Source organism: Coturnix japonica, chromosome 2 (genome assembly GCF_001577835.2).
Source record: "Coturnix japonica isolate 7356 chromosome 2, Coturnix japonica 2.1, whole genome shotgun sequence".
In the NCBI taxonomy this organism is placed as follows: Eukaryota; Metazoa; Chordata; class Aves; order Galliformes; family Phasianidae; genus Coturnix; species Coturnix japonica.
Window position 1 is genome coordinate 58,520,027 of NC_029517.1, and position 5,964 is coordinate 58,525,990.

The following is a 5,964-nucleotide window of genomic DNA, read 5'->3' on the forward strand; positions in this document are numbered from 1 at the left end:
GGACACAATATTCCAGATGAGGCCTCACCAGGGCAGAGTAGAGGGGGAGGATCACCTCCTTCGACCTGCTGGACACGCTCTTTTTAATACACCCCAGTATGCCATTGGCTTTTTTGGCTACAAGGGCACACTGCTGGCTCATGGTCATGGTATTCACCTAATATGAATGCAATAGTGAAAGGAAGTAGAACTGGCTGAGTTCCCAGCATCGGAAAATAGGGTAAGAAGACAGAGAACGTGCCCATATGAACAGAAGACGGGAAAAAGAAACAAGAAATACAAGAACAATCCCTTGAAAGTACAAATTGTATCATAGAAAGACTTCAATATAGTTTTAATTTGAAACAGCAGCAAGCAGTGCAGTTCATTAACTAAACTTCTGTCCAGAGAAGAAACAGAATCCTCCAGATATAAGCATTGTTTTCATTTGGATGCAAAAGTGAAATAAGAATGAGATTAGCTCTTTATTTTCACAGATTAACTTCCAAAGAATCTAAAAGAAAAAAATATATATATATTAAAAAATGTTTTTTGAATGAGCATCGCCTCTTTTATCTTTTTCATATTTAATTACGTTTTTCATTTTTACTGATCTTCTTTTCCGTATGTTAATTGTTTTGTTTAGCCTTAAGCTGTGAAAGGTTGCATAACTAACCTACTGAAACAAAATAAATAAATTCAAGAAGGAATACTTTAAATGAATACCTTAAATTGAATGCTAGAATGAAAAGCTTAGAAGAGTTATCAATGTTTGACTCAGTTTTTCTAAGGATAAAATAAAAAATGTTATTCAAAACATTTTGCCACTGTTGAATTATTTTAAGTGTTCCACTAAGGATTTAATGAACTAGATATTGACTCTTGTGATCTTCAGTATGATAATTTTGAGTAAATATAAATCAGTACTAAAGAAAAATGACCACTTTAAAGCTAAATTGAGATAAATACTGTTTTTTAAGGAGAGATACATTCATAATGTATTCATTCATAATGTATACATTCATAATGTTCCCAATGGAACCTGCTGCAACAGTTTCTGCATTGCAGTGATTTTCAGAGAATCATTTTTAATAACAGTTATCATCATCAGATCAGAATGAAATTTGAATGCAACTCAACCTGAAGATTCACAGAGTCACAGAATCAAAGAATTGTAGAGGCTGGAAAGGACCTCTAGAGATCATGTAGTCCAACCCCCTGACAAAGCAGGCTCCCTAGAGCAGGCTGCACAAGTAGACATCCAGGTGGGTCTTGAACATCTCCAGAGGAGACTCCACAACCTCTCTGAGCAGCCTATTCCAGTGCTCTGTCACCCTTACTATGAAATTCTCAAGCACATTTCTGCAGAAATTCCTATGCTTCAGTTTGTGGCCATTTCCCCTTGTTCTATTGCCACACACTGCTGAAAAGAGTCTGGCCTCAACCCTTTTCCTCTCATATCTTAGATACTTATAGACATTGATCAGATCCCCTCAGAGTCTCCTTGTCTCAAGGCTGAACAGACCCAGGTCACTCAGCTTCTCCTTGTAAGAGAGATACTCCAGTTCTTTTATCACATTTGTGGCCCTACACTGAACTCTTTCCAGAAGATCTGTCTTTTTTGTACTGGGAAGGCCGTTACTGGACACAATACTCCAGGTGAGGCCTCACCAGGGCAGAGTAGATAGGGAGGATCAACTTCCTTGACCTGCTGGCCACACTCTTTTTAATGCATCCCAAGATGCTATTGGTTTTCTCGGCCATCAAGGCACTCTGCTAGCTCATGGCCAACCTGTTTTCCATCAGGACACCCAGGTCCCTCTCTACAGGGCTCTCTTCTAGCTCCTCACCCTACCTGCGCCAGTGCACACAGTTATTCCTCCCTAGGTGCAACCTCATCTGATTCCTCTCTGCCCAAATTCAGTGTTGTTATGCTACTATCTGGTACTTAAAGCAAATGACTATCTTATATTTTTGTACATTTTTCCTTTTAATTATCAGAAGGTTAATCAGAATCACAGAATCACAGATGTTGGAAATGGCTTCTGGAGATCATCTAATCCAACCCTTTGCTAAATCAGGTTCCCTAGAATAGGTTACACAGAAGAGTGTCCAGGAAAGATCTGAATATCTCCAGAGAATGAGACTCCACAATCTCTCTGGACAGCCTTTTCCAGTGTCTCTGTAACTCTCCAAGTAGAGACAATTTCAGATGGAACTTCCTGTGTTCTAGTCTGTGCCCACTGTCCTTTGATCTGTGTCACTTGGGACCATGAAAGGAGCCTTGTTCCATCCACTTTTCATAAGCATTGATAACTCCTTCCCCCTCAGTATCTTCTGGAAGCTGAATAGTCCTGGGTCTCTCAGCTTTTCCTTACAGGGGAGATGCTCTATGACCCCAATCATCTTTGTTGCTCTCTGCTGGACAGTCCCTAGAAGTTCCCTGTCTATTTTGAATTGAAAAGCCCAGAACTGGACACAATACACCACATGTGGCCTCACCAGAGCATAGTTGAGGGGGAGAAGCATGCCTGTGCTGGTCACCTTTTTAATGCACCTCAGAATACACTGGCCTTCTGGGCCTCAAGGACACACTGCTGGCTCATATTCAATCTGTTGTACACCAATCTGTTGTACTGTTGTACATCCTTCTCTGCAAAGCTTTTTTCCAGTAGGTCAACCCCTAACCTGTACTGATGCATGTGGTTATTCATACATTGAATCTATATTAGGCACAAGAAAGCTCCTTTGATCTTGCTAGCACAAAATATTAGAATATATTATGGCTTATTTTGTGTTTCTTTTAATCAGAGAGTTTTATTATTACTTTTTTTACTAGAAAGAATGATTTATTTTAATCTTTACCTGTCTACTCGGAAAATAAAATTACTCTATTTAGAAATATATATATTCTATTCATGTTTTTCCCATGGTTTTAGATAGAAGTAAGACATTATTTAATATAATAATACTGATCACTATAATAATATTGACAATAAATTTATAATTTTTTATATTTAAATTTATATTTATATTTAAAATTTATAACCAAATTTTAAAACAAGAAAGAATTCTTATGTAAATGAAAGTCCATTGAATATGCTGACAAAATTGATAATTCAGTGTGACAAAACTTTAACAAATGTAATAAAAAATTAACAAAAATTAAGGTGCTTTCAATATCAACATGAAGTTTTCATTTCCTTTATTTTTTGTAGAAAACCATCTTTTACTGAGGAATTGCTTGTTAGAAAATTATTGTAATCATGTTTTATATTTAGACTTAACAAAATTTAAGTGAATAATGCCTGTACATATTAGTATAGATTTTCCTGTGAGTAAATTTAAATACTGGAGTACAACAAAGTGCTTAGATTAATTCTTTAAAAATTTAAGCTCTACAACTCACGCTACAGCATCCTGAAGGGCGGTTGTGATGAGGAGCTTGGCCTCTTCTCCCAGGCAACAAACAGGACCCAAGGAAATGGCTGCAAGTTGTATCAGGTGAGGTTAAGACTAGACATAACAAGGAACTTTTTCTATCAGAGTGTAGTCAGGCACTGGAATGGCCTGCCCAGGCAGGTCGTGGAGTCACAGTCCCTGGCAGTGTTCAAGAGGTGTCTGGATAAGGAGTTAGGAGATATAGTTTAGTGGTTTTCCGTAGGTATGTTAAAGAGAGGATGGTTGGACTAGATGATCTTGTCTAGATAGGTCCTTTCCAACCTTGTGATTCTATGATTCTATGAATAATAAAAATAAATAAATAAATAAGGTCTGTTACCTACGTTTTCAGTCTCACTTCTACTTGATATAAACTTCTATGATTATCTTGATTTAATCTTCTGTTTGGTGTACTGATGGACTGTTGGCTTAAATATGAGCCAGCAGTGTGCCCAGGGGTCCAAGAAGGCCAATGGAATTCTGGCTTGTATCAGGAATAGTGTGGTGAGCAGGACTAGAGAAGTAATCCTGCCCCTGTACTCAGCATTGATGAGGCTTCACCTTGAGTAATGTGTTCAGTTTTGGGCACCTCAATGCAGAAAGGACATTGAGATGCTGGACCAGGACCAAAGAAGGGCAAGAAGGCTTGTGAAGGGCTTGGAGAATATGTGCTATGAGGAGAGACTGAAGGAACTGGGGCTGTTTAATCTGGGGAAACGGAGGTTGAGGGGAGACCTTATTGCTCTCTTCCAGTATCCGAAAGGTGCTTACAGCGAGGTTGGGTTGGTCTCTTGATTTAGTGGAGGGTTGGGGTAGTATGCTTAGGTTGTTGTTGGACTCGATGATCTTTAAGGTCTTTTCCAACATGAGCAATTCTATGAATCTATGAAAGTTAAACATTAAATATGTTTAATATTTTATCTACATTTCTAAATAAAATATTTCTCTTCTTGGAGAAAATATCTTAATATTATGAAAACACTGTCATGGTTACAGAAAATATGGAAGATCCAAGTTACTTAGGAGTCAAAACTGAATAATAGTATTACTATTTAAATCAGATGCCATTTTTGCTTTCCTCTGCCATTCCCTGATGTGAAAGGGAATTAGGTTGGATGTTAGGGGGAAGTTTTTTACTATGAAAGTGGTGAGGTGTTGGAACAGGTTGCCAAGTGAAATAGTAGATGCCCCATCCCAGGAGGTGTTCAAGGCCAGGTTGGATGGGGCCCTGGGAAACCTGGTCTAGTAAATGGGGAGGTTGGTAGCCCTGACTAGCAGGGGGCTTGGAGATTCAAAATCCTTGAGGTCCCTTCAAACCTGGGCCATTCTGTGATTCTGTGACAGACTTTCACAGAATAGTTTGTATAATGCATATAAAGAATGTACTGAAAATCTGAAAAGTATGATTGGTTTACTTCAGGTCAACTCATTTTTATTTTAAATGTTATCAAGGAAAGTATTTTTCTATTAAAGTGCATTAATGTTTCTATTAAAAAAAAATATTTTCCATATATTAAAAAAAAAAAAAGAGAGAGAGCCAGACACCTGAAAAATAAACAAACACAATAAAAGCAAATACCACATTCTCTCTCAAAAAACAATGAAACCTTTTTAAACATTGCTTCAAAACAGTCACATTATATTTTCTATTGTTCCTTACAGAACATAATTACTGTTTGATTGGTTTGATTATTAGTCACCTGCAACCTGCTATCAAGGTCAACTCCAGAAAGAAACAAAAACAAAACAATAACAGCCCTCAATCACAAGCTTCATTTTTTTCTACTTTAGAAGGCTAGGAATATTTTATTTAGAAGATGTTGAGTGCTGCATTCATATACATATTATAATACATGAATACATAGAAAAAAAACCCATCATAATGTAATATATACAATATTTGTTCGATCAGCAAGAGATTCATTTAGGAAAATTGTATCAATAACAGCTACTTTATGAATTCAGAATACAATGAACTAATCATCTTAAATCATAAACATAATTAGAATGATATTAAGTTATACTAACCATTTTTAATAGTTGTCCACATCAGCTATTTTTTAATCATGTATCCACAGTTCGTGAAGTCATTGAGAATATATACTTACAGACACACCTTAATGCTGACAGTTTTATGATTAATTACACAAACTGTAACACTGGGGATGAAAACTAGAAGTACTGCTGACTGTTTTATTTGCCTTTTCTTGTGTGCTACAAGTAATTATTATTTTAATATATGATAAGAAGGCTGCTCAAAAAGAAATACTTCCTATTTTATTATGTGGGCCCGCAGTGTCGAAGGCAGATGTTGGTAATATGGCAGTAGAGGTGGAATTTTCCTGCCGATATTGCGTTGTATTTTGTTGACATGTTACAGATGTCAGCATAGGGGCAGTCTCACAAAATGGTGCCCATATGAAGCATGAAGCAAAGGGGTGGAACTGAATTTCTCCACACAGGAAAAAAAAACAAAAACCAAACAAACACAAAAATGGCACCAACTGACATTCATCAATGCTTACTGAATATTTCTGGAAACCA